The 13,257-nt window shown below is 46.3% G+C and overlaps 1 protein-coding gene across 19 annotated transcripts in view; it reads right to left on the minus strand.

Moving 5' to 3' along the window:
• The window catches only part of Sox6 (SRY-box transcription factor 6), a 604,948-nt gene that overhangs the window by 543,537 nt on the left and 48,154 nt on the right, over window positions 1-13,257 (minus strand). For 13 of the 19 annotated variants that reach the window (XM_076563550.1, XM_076563582.1, XM_076563579.1 and 10 more), the window contains exon 3: window positions 12,991-13,173. The gene's annotated coding sequence lies outside the window, so the exon portion shown is untranslated. The other 6 variants (XM_076563530.1, XM_076563570.1, XM_076563528.1 and 3 more) reach the window with 6 other exon arrangements.

The raw sequence follows: 13,257 nt of genomic DNA on the forward strand, positions 1-13,257 counted from the left end.
AAAGATATTTGAAAGGCAAGGCTTCTGCCTTCAAAACTGTTCTTTGGGTGCTGAGAACTGAGTACCCAATCACATTTCCCAGTGGTATATCTGCAGTACGAAAGGAAGCCTTCACAGCCACATGCCAGAATGGGTTTCTTTTTAAACCTATGCTCTTCATTTAAATTAAAAAAAAAAAAAGTTGCATTTCTTCTTACACACATTGAGCTTCTTTAGACTTGGCAAGTGAAGCATTTTCAATTTTTTTGTCCAATTTTAAAGAACTACTTTCTTCAAAGAAGCAGAGACTATATTTAGAAGGTGAAATCAAAAACAGCACTGAAGTCCCTTTTTGCATTCGGATGAATATATTAAAGACAGACAATTCAATATATCTCTTTACTCTGACAAGAAACAATGAGCTGACAAAGGGGACAGGAATGAAATATCATGTAAGGGGTTATCTTGTAATATTTTTGGAGAAAAACAATTAAGAGAACATGAGATAGCATGAAAAGTCTGCATATCATAACATGCACAACAGACGATGCATTTATCTTATTCTTATTGTGCCGATTTACATGTGACATCTCTGAAAAGCATCAAATCAATATATGTAAGTAATTTGATCCAAAACAATGAAAACATGGGGAATTCTTACAGGATTCATATCATATCAGGCCTCCACACCCAGCAATACGTCTGTACAGAGAAAGCATTAAGAGGCTGCATTGACCCTGAGCTTTCTGATGAAATCCGCCAAGTGAGGCATTGCCACAAGAGCCACAGCGGCATGGTCAGAGACAGAACACACAGAAATACAAATCCAGAAAAATCACAGCGCACATTCAAGCTGCTCCCCAGAGATGCAAAACGCCTAAAATAGACACAGCAGTAGAGTACCAATTGTTAGATCCTCCTACTTCACCGTTCCATTCATGACAGGTTTCACTGTATCACAGTCCTGTCCCCAAAAGGTTAAGACATTAATTCAGTTCCTTATAAATAAGATCAAACATCTCCCTGTAAATGCAAAGAAATAACTCTTTAGATAAATACTAAGATTTCTACAGTTTCAAAGTATTGCTTTTCACTTGGAGTATGAAAGAGAATATCACCTCACATTTTTATGCTACAAAAAAGTGAAACAGAAGATTTCTGAATACTTCTCTAAACATTTTGAAAAGAAATTTCCCCAACATTATATACTATGCAAGTTACTGAGGAGTACTAAATATATTAGCATTGTAAAGCACAAATAACTAGGCAGTTGACTTTTAATGTGGCTTATTAGTTTATAGTGGATTGCAGCATCTCCAATTAACCTCAGAAAATAACTCACATCCTTCCTAAAGATGAAAGTTTTTTGAGTGAATGGTAAAATGAGTGATATATTAGGGGTCTTAGAGGAGCAAGAAGAGATTCTGAATATAAACAAGCCATCATTCTGGTAAAAAGAAATACAAACAACTAGAGTAAAAATAGTTGATGCACAAAAGCCATAATGAGGGGGTAGCTCGAAAAATAACTTCGACTTTGAATGGTTTGGATGAAATACAAATTATCCACAGAAAAGTGTGGACTGGCATAAATGTTTGTACAAAATCATAAGTGTATTTCAAGAAGTATGCAGAGGCACCCGCCTGCATGCTGCACAAGGCCCGGCGATGCTCTAAGTGCCAGTGCAGAGCCCAAACCACTGCATCTTAATTACCATGCAGCCTCAGATATATTGCCTTTGATATGGAAATGTTCTTGTTCTCTCATCTTCACATATGGTCTCATGCACAGAAATCTTTATCTGATTCATAAAAAATAAAGTAGAATCCAATCTCAACACCTGACCTCAGTGCTTAGAAGTTTTTACTAAGCGTGGTGTCACTATAAAAAGAATGGCTAATATTGGTGCAAAGTTAGATATTTTGAGCAATGATATGAAGGATTTGCAGTTAAGAATTGAATCAATACTGCTTCTCTGAGATTTTAGGGTTTCATGTTCCCTTTTTTTAGACTATCACAGATTTGAAGAAAAATATCAGCACCCTGTTTTGGAGGTGAGAGCCTAGAGGAGAATTAAATGATATCCCATTTCTCAGTCTCTATCCACAGTCTCCAATTGATATTTATATCCAAACTATGACAATCAGATACTAAATACTTGAAAAGCTCCATCCATACCATAATGCAAATTTTGAACTATTTCCAGTTTAACTAAATGTCTAAACAAAATAATTAGCTGAAAGCTTTACCCTCTTCCACAGAACAAGGAAAATAAAAACATCCTTCCTAAGAATGAATAATGAATATATAATGAGAGGACGGTGAGAATCTCTGATACTTCTCACCAAACAATTAGTGCTCAGCTAACAATTGAAGAAATTAAGCAACAAGACCATATCATCCATTTAAAAAGTGCATGTGTCTAGTAAAAATTGTTTTCATATACTCCCAAGCACTGTTTTGTTTTTTTAACTAGACTATTTTCACATTTGGGACATAATCACAAGGAAATGCAGAATCAGGCTGAGGACATGATATGCAGCTCTTATCTAGCATCCTACATCTCCCTGTCCAAAAAAAGAAAGGAAGGAAGGAAGGAAGGAAGGAAGGAAGGAAGGAAGGAAGGAAGGAAGGAAGGATCATATTCTTAAGCAAGTTTCACTCCAAACCCAGAGACAGTCCATTTCTTCTTCTGAAAAGGCAGTGAGTGCTTATTTTGTTCAATATAGCAAGTTTCTATAGTAATACCTGCCCTCATTAAACCTCATATATCCACATAACTTGGTCAATCTGAAATGGCCTAGATTTATTTTTAAAAGTATATATAGTAACGTGACCCATCTAACCTCATGACAGCAGATAATACATCCCATCTGCAAATCATCTTACATTAAGTTATCTGTGTTTTATCATTTCTAGTACCTGTCTGTGCCTGATATGATACGCTCAGACACATTAGCTTGGGAATGTTTTACTTGACTTCAAACACATCAATTTATATATATATATATATATATATATATATATATATATATATATATCCCAAACTATGTTTAAGCAAATAGTTCTCATTTAAAACCAAATTACAATTTCATAAAAGGCTGGTTTTAAGTAGTATAGATATATATATGATATACATATAGCTATGTTGATTATCTCACTAGTAAAGAAATTATTTTTAAAATTTGGAGATAAGCAAACTAACCAATCTGAAAAGACAAAAAAATACTAAAAGCATTAAAGCCAGTGTATCATCTTATTCACAAGAAACACCATTCCTTCTAATACCTACTGTATTAATTGAAAGAGAATTATATAAAACATTACAGATTTATGATATTTAAGATAGATATGTGTAGCAATTTGATCAGTGACTTAAAACCCATTGTCTCCTAAAATAGGACAAATAGAAACTGATATAAAACCTCAATAATGCCACCAAAATTTACCATTTATGTGTTTAAAGTTATGTACTTTGAAGCTTTATAAAAAGGAAGATTTGCTGGCATGTTGACATGTTGTAAATCTTTGCTTTTCCCTTATAAAGAAAAATATCTGTTGTTTTCTGCCGCTACTGAGAAGATGCTTGATAGACAATATTCTCACTATATATCACTCCATCTAAGACTAATGCTGGATGCATTACAGAGTCAGTTTAAGGCATAGACACATGATAACTGCTTGATAAGTAGTCTTTCAACATTTGTTGTTACAATATATTGTTGAGTGTTGTAGTTATGTAATATATTACAGAATATATCATACCTCATAATTCTAAAAAAGCTCAAATTTTTGCATTTTTAAAAAGCACATATCCACTAAGAGAACATTTCTTTTTATCACTTCAAACATAACAAATAAAAGCAACAATGAAGCAGATAAACAATAAACAAAAAGCTCCTCATCCTGCCTTGATAATAAATGTGGAAGGGCAAGAGGGTAAGGTGTTAGCAGCTTGCCTGAGGAGCGCATAGTCTCTTCCTGGTGGCCAGGTCCTGGTTACTAGCCGTCTTTGGCCATAATCTAGATCCAATGACTGTAGTGCACATTTGCTTTCAAAATGTGAAACAGTATCTGGTGGCTTGTTCCCTTTTCTTAAGAACAGTAGCAATATCTCCTTATGAGGTTTCTCAAATATTTAGAAGAAATCTACATGTCTTTTTGCCTATGCACATGCTCACATGTGTATGTGTATTCAACAAAGACACTCTGGAAAGTGCATAGAGAATACATTCATGGGCTGAGAGAACTAAAAATTCAGTTATAACCTTGTTTCTACTATTAGAAAATATTGCAGTGGTTCAATCAAAAGCAAATGAAACTTAATAAGCCATGGCCCTACTTCCCACCATGGAAAGAACTTTTGATGCTGAGAAAGCTAACTCTGTCCCACTAACTTCTGGAAGGTTTAGGGAAATGTTTTGTTCATTTGTTTTGAAATAAAGAGAATCTTCCCAGTAGCATGTCTGAGAGGCCTAGAAACAAGGGAGGAGGCAGACTGATGCCAGTGCCTAATGCTGAGTGCTGAAATCCACAGCGACTGCACAGGGTGACCGAGGGATGGCAGAGGGAAGGTCATGTTGGAGACTGCACAGTCTGGTCTGCACCAAATAGCAACCTTAGAGCTGACCTCAGGCTAGGATGGGGAAGCTGAGCAAGAAACTCCAGCACCCGTCTGAGCAGACAGAGGGGAAGAGGCAGTGCTCCAAAACCCCAGGAATGAACAGGAATGAGGAGGGAGCTAACAGATCTTCCCAGCTCCCCCAACAGGTTCACCAGCAGCCCCAAGAAGCTAGGCGTGGATGGAGAAGCAGAAGCTACAATCAGGGCACCGACACTAAATTATTATAAGAGACCTGTGAGAGTGGAGGAAGCAGGTAGACAAGTGAGCAGTTCTGAAGTCCCTTCCCAAGCCAGGACACACAGTGCCAAGTCTGGCTGTTCCCAATAGATGAGTGCACACAGAGGGGGTCCTCGCAGACTCCCCAGTGCAGCAAGTCGAGAAGGGTATGGCCAGATTGTCTCTGCATTCCCCTTCCCCATCTAGCCTGCAACCTGCTGTCGATATTGAGTGCCCTCTCCTAACCAGTATTTCTCCCTCAGCCGAAAACTTGTAGAAGCAGAAAAGGCAAAAATCAAAAGCGAGGCTTCATGGTCAGTCTTCCCTGACAGGGCCTCCCCGGGCTGTCTTGGCCAGTTCGGCTTCCCTCGGGAATCCTGTAATCCAGAACTGAACTGAGCTGTTCAAGACAGCCAAGCCCGTGCCTATGGGCCTTGGGGATGAGGTGCTGAGTGCGCAGGCTAATTATACATGTGGCATTTGGGCAGCCGACTGTCCAGTTGACACCTTACCTTATGAGGAAGCGTCCACCCCAGCAACTGTTCAAAACAAAATGCCATCTCGGGATCAGCTTCGCCTGCTCTGGGCGGGTTCAGGGTTGCCTTTCCTACGGCCTCTTGCACTTAGCACAAGAATGTGGCCTAGGGAGGCCAGTCGCAGGCAGTCAGGCCCGCCAGTGTTGGGGGGACAGGCGGGGCGGGCCTTGCCAGGTGTCCGTCCTGTCCCCCCTCACTGTGGCCCAGCTCGGGAACCTAACTACTTGACCTTTTCATTCACCAAACCCACCTTCTAGAAATAGACTGGGCGGGGCTGTGTCTGTTCTCGGGACCAGGGGGAAAACCCGGACATGTGACTACAAAGGACAGAAGAGAGGAGACCCTGGTGGGCGGGGGGAAGGGGCACTCTCTCCACTGGGTTTCTGGCTGGGCGGTTCCGCCAGGGCCAAAAGCCAAGCCACTGGAGTGTGCGCTGGAGCCCAGAGTCCAGGACAGAGGAGTCACCCGTACTCCTTCACGGACAGTGAGGCTGGAGGTCGGGAGCCTAATCCAGTGTGCCGCCGGGACAGCTTCGGACTATCCTGAGACTGAAACTTGCAATGCGGCCCTTACAGGAGGCGACACACAGAAGCAGCCCAGAAGAGCCCATCTTGCTAACTGCTAGCCCTGCCAGCCCTGTAAGATCAGTTATTTTAGACCCCAAATAGGAGCGGAAGTCAATAACTGGTCATTCACACAAACAAGCATATTCAAACTTGGTCAGAATCAGACAAGCTTAAATAAAACTCAAAATACGCCGGCAACGACCACCTTTTATCTGTCCGAACACACCAATTCTCTCTTTTTATCTTAAAGCTGCGCGGACCCGGAGTTAATCTGTCCTCCGCAGAGCCCGGCCGTTCCTTTGCCGCAGTTCAACCCCAGCAGCCTTTGCACAAGCCCGGGTCCTTCTACGCACTGCCCTTTAAGGGAGAAAGCCGAAAGCAGCTCCCCCGGGGCAGGCGGGCCTCCGCAGCACCGCCTCCCACCCAGGGCCCAGCCGGTGCTACGGACCTCGCCGGCCGGCAGCAGACAGGGCAGCGGGCGGCAGACCGGGCAGAGAGCCTAGAGGGACGAAGGTGGCGGGCTAGCTTCTGAGACGCGGGTGCCGGCAGAAGCGCCGAGGACCTGGAGGCCGAACCCGTGCGAGCCTTACAGGGCTGCCCCTCGCCCACGCCGCCAGGGTCCAGCCTGCGCAGCCTTAGTGCTGAGCAAAGAGGACCACCGTTGGGTTGCTGACTGCCTTGGAGCTCGGTTTGTTTATTGCTGAGAAGATCATAAAAAGTAAAGTGCAATAATGGAGGGAGCGAGGGGAACTGGAACTCGAGCGTCCTGGGAAAGTCGTGGGCAGCCGCGGTGGGCGAGGGCTAGGAGGGAGCGCGCGGCTTCTGGCCACCCGGGTTTTCTTTAGGCGCTCCTTCGGGTAAACTTCACCACCGCACAAAGCGCTGGGGAGATCCTGCAGTCCCGCCCGACCTAGGCCAGCGTCAACCCCACAACTAGCCAACCGTCCCAAACCGAAATGGGGCGGGGGGGGGGGCAAGAAGCCCAGCAGGACCTCCCGTCCCCTGCGCCCCAGCTTGGCTGACACTGACGCCTCTTAGAACTGCGGCGGCTCAGTCACACGGCAAATCAACCCGACACTTTTCAAGAAAACAAAATACTCATTCAATAAGAAAACTTACTTCGCATTTAGTCTCTATTTGGGGGGGTGCGGTTTAGGTCTGCTCTAAAGGAAGCCCGTTTTGTCCAGGTTGGATATTGTCTACTTATGGATCAGCCCTTGGGTAAGGGTTTAATTTATGGCTTATGCATTCTTTTAAGGTCGATTTACATGACCTCCGGCTACAACTGAGACTGCCGAGGAGGGCACTCTAGTCGTCAGTCGGCCAAACCCACAATTACAACAGCCCTCCCCCGTCTCCTGTGGCTCTAACTCCCCTGGCAAACTGACTGTTCTCTCTCTCTCTCTCTCTCTCTCTCTCTCTCTCTCTCTCTCTCTCTCTCTCTCTCTCTCTCTCTCTCTCTCTCTCTCTCTCTCTCGTTCCTTCTTTCTTTTTTATGACTTTACTTTTTAATATTATGAATAAGATTAGATATCACTTTGAAAGTTTCGTTAAAACTTTCTCAAAACCCAAACAAGCATGCCGCGATGAGAAATCCAGTGTTCACAAAGCCCTCAAGATGTTGCCCTCTTGTGGGCACCAAGAGCATTACCACCCAAGAGCCCCATCTGAACCTTAAACTGGAAGATTGAGAGGAAGAGCAAGAGAAAGAGGAGGTGGGGGTAGGAAGAGAGAGAGAGGAAAGGGGAGAGGGAGGGAGGGAGGGAGGGAGGAGAGAGAGAGAGAGAGAGAGAGAGAGAGAGAGAGAGAGAGAGAGAGAGAGAGAGAGAGAGAGAGAGAGAGAGAGAGAGAGAGAGAGAGAGAGAGAGAGAGAGAGAGCTAAACAACGCAGGCAGGCACACCAACTTCTTACATCCCACACTTGTGCGAACTTCCATGAAATACCTACCTCAAACTTTACGGAGACTTAACAATTCATTCTCTAAGCCACCTGACTTCTTTTTCATTTCATTCCCACTTCTATAAATTAGAGTATCTACTTGGGGGAACGAGGGTGGAAGAATTAGGTGGGCCAAGAGGGCAGACAGATTTCCGGACGAATACTTGCGATGGCGATAACAGTTCTGCTGTCAAAGGTGGCTTTGGCTGTCTCTCCCTGCCCTTTTGCCTCGGTGTCCTACGCACAGTTATCTGAGGCTACAACATGTGTTTTCTTGGAGTGATTTGGGGAAGGGGGGCAAGAAAACCAGAAACCCGCCTCGAAGATCTGTCACCGACTCTGGAGTAGGACACAAGTCTCCGAGAGAGGCAGGCATCCTGAGGATCGGCGTGTCCACCGCAGGCGAGCAGCGCCGGGCCCCTTTCTCTACCTCGGCTCGCCAGCCCGCCCGCCCTCCCGCGAGCGCCCTCCTCCTAGTCCCCTCCCGGCAAGCCAAGGCTCTGCCAAGGGCTCCGCTCGCCTGCCTCGCGTCCCTCCACTGTCCCACCCCAGCCGCCGTCCCCACTCGGAGAAACTAACCCCAGAGGTGCCGGGAAAGGCAGGAGTGGGAGGCGCTGGGGGCTTCGGTCCCCTGCCCCCTCCGGCGCCCCAACAGGTAGCTCTCACTGCTGCTCTCCTCACACTGCCTCCCTCGCTCTCTTAAGTCGCTCGCTCCGTCCCGGTTACCTGGGCGGGCTCCAGGATGGTACCTCACGGGAGGGCTCCTTGTGCGCTGCGCCGCGGGAGTAAAAGGCATTAAAGAAAAAGGGAAAGATACAAATTTTAAAAATTAAAGAAAGGGGAGTCGGTGCTAGGTCAATTAGCTGAGCCTGGGGAGCAAGGGAGCAGGTCCCCAGCGCTGCTGCCCGGCCCGCCGCCCGTTAACTCAAGTCTGCGGGGGTGTCCTGCCCCGGGCCAGGGGGGAGCGCTGAGCGCACAAGTTTGCTGCCGGGGTGCCAGGAGGTGCACGCGGAGCCGGGTGACAGGGGGCTTCCCCCCTTGAAACAAGTGAAGGCGATGGTTAGTGCTGTCAATCTTGGCAATCAGTGTGAGCGGCCATGTCGTAAGTATTCAAAGCATTTCCCGTCGTGCAACATCAGAAAGTGAGTGGCCAGGGCATTGATCTGAGCGAGGGAGAGGAGGCAGGGCTCCCCTCCCAGACAACACAGGCAAGATGAGACAAGAGGCGAAGGAGGCAGCAAGCCAGGCGGGGCGGCTGGGAGGGAGGGGGAAGGGCTGGAGAAGAAGAAGGAGGGGAGAGCAGGAGGCAGAGGCAAGAGCAAGCCTCCCAGAGAGGAGGGCAGAGAGACGGCGCGAGCAGAGACTGGAACTGGACGCAGAGTGGAGCACCCACTGCAAGGGGAAAGCAGAGGGCGATTCCGGCCAAGAGGGAACAAGGGACAAGAACTAGATAGAGGAGAGGGCAATGCTGGGGCTGCTAGTGAAGGAACCAAGAAAAAGGTCAAATGAAGCCGGAGAAAGGTAGGCAGCTCTCGAGAAAAAAGCAGAGCAAAGGAGAAGTGAGGAAGTCAAACGGGAGGAAAGCAAAGAAAATCACTTGAGTTTCGGAAAAGTTAAGCGACCGGAGGTTAAAAAATACCGTGAGACTGAACTAGACGGTAACAGTGAAAAGTGGGAGAAACACAGGAGGAGAACAGGGTTGAAGTGGGCCAGGGAGCAGAAAAGTGATTTTGGAGGTAAATTCTAGAGGTGAGAGAGAAGTAGCCAGCAGAATGGAGAGGAAAAGACTCAGGAAGCAGAGACTGTGAAACCTTCAATTAGCAGAACCTCAGTAAATGAGAAGAAAAATTAAAGAATGTAAGAGAATTTGAAAGAAAAAGAAATTGGCATTCAAATCCCTAACGTTGTGGGTAGCCTTGTCCTAGAGGCCATATGATTGATGGAGTTCACGGAATAAATTTTCTATAAAAAGATATGTACAGATACCACAGACAGCTTTTTACCTGTATAACAATAAATAAAATGGCCAAACATCTATCCTATGGATGAGCCTTGTTTCATGGAACTGAGTGGGTGATACATGTTCATTACCTCAACCTTGCAAAGACAGACTTGGAATCTCAAGTGACTGAGCTGGAGCTTGGAGAAGATGGAGCGTTTCAAGTCAACCAGAATAGCATATAAAATTGCATAGTCAGATATAGACAATTCTCTAATAAAAGGCACCTCTCCTCAATAAAAGCCCTGCACATGTTCAAGATCCCCTTTGAGCCATGTGTAGGGTAGGGTAATGGTGTGAAGGATACAGAATGGCCTAACTGAGTAGAACTTTATCTCAAGTTAGAGACAGCTGGGGGTCCAGAAAAGGAGGGAACATTGTTGGTGCCCATACCATAGTTGAGACAGAAAAAGAAAAAGAGGTAAGTGAGAAAACTATCTGTGACCTCACTGTGGAGCTGACAAGAGGCAGTGTGTAAAAAGTGAGGTTGGCTTGCCTCAAACCAGGTCCAGAAAAAAAAACCTGAGGTCAGTGGAGACCTACATGAGGAATAAAAGCCAGGAGAGAGGCTCTGGCTAACCAGCATACCTGCAGAGACTTGAAAGGCTTCTACTTTGTAGAAACTGACAAAAGAGGGCTCCTCTGAGGTGCCTCCTAAAGAGAGATGCTGAAATAAGGCAGAGAAGGAACAGGAATGATAACCAACATAGGGAAGACCTCCCATAGGCAAGGAGAAAAGGGGGAAGAACCTCATCTTTGTTAACCAGGCAATAGAAGGAACTGGCTCCTTACTGTACACTTCATGTTAGTTAGCTTCCATATGAACTCCAGACAAGAGAGAAAGGATGGGATAAAGGTACAGATCACACCTAGGATGAGCCTGGAAGAAGGCAGAGACCGGCTGCTTCTGCTCTATGGGAAACACGATGTTTGAGGGTTTGGAGTTTAGGACTATATGTTAAAATGACTTGAAGGTGGGTTGGAAGGAAAATAGTCCTAGGCAAGAAATTTGGAGATTTCCATTGCTCACAACTGCCTCCAGGCACTGGAACTGGAGACCCCATGAGGAGCAATCTCCAGCGCCTAGCAGGCCAGATTCTTATTTGACCGGCTTCCCCAAAGCTGGACCATCTTAGACCTGACACGCAGGAGGAAAGGCCAAACCTGCACCCCCATTTGTGTCTGAGCTAGGTTCCACCTGGCCTACCTCTGAATTCCTGAGCCTGGAACTCTTCAGCTGGGGCGGGGGGGGGCGGGATACAGAGACCCTCTCCAAATCCTACGGGTCAAACTAAATGACCTGCCCTAAAAGCCTACAAAGAAAAGAAGCTCCAAGTTAGGTCTCAAAGACCCATTCGCAGGGAAGAGCCACCAAACAGATGAGCCTTCGCATAAGCTAACATGGGAGCCACTGGGTTCCTCCAAAATGCTGAGACAGGTTTGACTTTCTCAACACCAGCACACTAGTCTTTTTAAAACACAGAGTACTCAGCACTCTGGGAGACAGACCCAGCCGACCAGAAAGCAGGCCGCTAGGTCGGCGGGAGGCAAGAAGAAAAAGGAAATGTTACCAAGATTTCTGTGATCCAAGACCCTAGTGCCTTCTGAAAAAGCGCTCAGCAGTCCTCTTTTGATTTCAGTTCATAAACTAGTACCAAAGTAGATGGCTGAGGGATAGGCAACTGGAGCAGGTGACAATATTGGGCCCCAAAAGAAGGAAACTAAACTTTGGGGTCTGAGTGTCACAATGCAGACTGCACTGAGTGACATGTGGCCCGGGGGAAGTAGGGGTGTGTGCTTGCTAAGGGTTTCCTCCAAAGCCTGGGGTACCAGCTGTACTACGCAAGTGGGTGAGGCAGAGAGCCAGGCATCCGCTGATGTGGTGGGCTTTCCACCTGGTCCGCACCGCCTGCGGATTCCAAGAAGTCTATGAAGGGCACCCGACATCGCATTCAGATCCTGGAACACACTCGCTCACTTCCCCTGGGGGCCGGAGCCAGCTCGACACGAAGCCAGGCGGTGAAATGCGGGAACTGAGGGAGGGAAGAAGGGGCCAGCGGGTGAGGCTGACTTACCTGCCTGCTGGGGCTGCTGCCTGGGCGGGCGCCCGCTGTGTTTGTGTCCCTGTGCACCTCGACCAACCAAAGACAACTCGGCTTTGCTAAGTTTGGCCTCGCACCTCCAAGAGAAGAGGCAGAAGTGGCCGAGACAAGACGCGCACGGTTCCTGGAGAGAGGTTCCCCCTGAACTTGGGAAGGGCAACGCAATTAATCCTGCTTCCGAAGTTAATATTTAAAACACCCACGCAAAAAAAAAAAAAAAAACAAAAACCATAACAGCCGTTAAAACCTCGAATTCCCCCTTTGAAAGGCTCCCTTACACCAGCCAGGAGGACCATTCACCTACATGGCTTCATCTTAAGGTGGCCAACTTCTCGAAGGAAAGGCTTCATAGCTACTGTGTAAACAGGACAAATATGTCACTCCAAAACATCAAGGAGAACTTTTAACAAAACGAAGAATACGTGAACGAGTGTAAAAGGCAAGAGGGAAGAAGTTGAAAAACTTTAATTACAGCGTGGAGAAAACTTTTCGCCATTGGTTTCCTTAAACCGGGATAACAAATACCCCAATGCTCCAGCAGCCCGTGGCACTTCATTTAAGTTTGGGAGAAGCAGATAACATCAACTCCCAAATAACAGTGCCCTTGGGACAGTACCTCAAAGAGATCGGAACTCCTGTTTCAACAACAAAAGCAACTGTGAATAATATTCTTCATCCTTTAAGATGTCATTTTGCAGAAGGACAAGGCACTGCCCCGGACTTTAAACGATGGAGGGTAACATTACATTTCATTTGAACCTGCGAGTCATCCAGTTGAGAAAAGCACAGCCATAGTTACAGTAGCAGCAGAGCACGTCACAAAGAAGGTAGGGAAAGTGGTAAAAATGCATGAACTTCTGTTGTCAAAGAAAAATAAAGATAAATAAAAAGTAACTTTTATAGACATGCCTTTCCTAGCTCAGGAAAGTTAATTTCCCAGTGTGCTTTGGCTGTCAAAGGTGCAAAGCCAAGGCGAGGGAGTGCGTGGCTGGAATCTGCATGCTGATAAGAGAAGGGTGATGTACTTACAGTGACAGAGGGCAGGCTGCGGGAGAAAAGCTGTTTGTGTTAGCCTGCGAGTTACCCAGGGCTGCAGTGAGAGCCGAAGGGAGGAGGCGTGGGAGTGCCCGTCTGCGTACACCTTCACCGCGTCTCATTACATCTGCCAGCCTCTCTCTCCCTCTCTCTTTCATTTCCACATTCCCTTTGTTCCTGAAAAAAAAATCTACACGTCACATCAGAGTCCCCAGATGCAGTCTACACCAAAGAAAAAAATGAATAATTCAATCAAACTGT

This window comes from Peromyscus maniculatus, chromosome 1 (assembly GCF_049852395.1).
Source record: "Peromyscus maniculatus bairdii isolate BWxNUB_F1_BW_parent chromosome 1, HU_Pman_BW_mat_3.1, whole genome shotgun sequence".
In the NCBI taxonomy this organism is placed as follows: domain Eukaryota; kingdom Metazoa; phylum Chordata; class Mammalia; order Rodentia; family Cricetidae; genus Peromyscus; species Peromyscus maniculatus.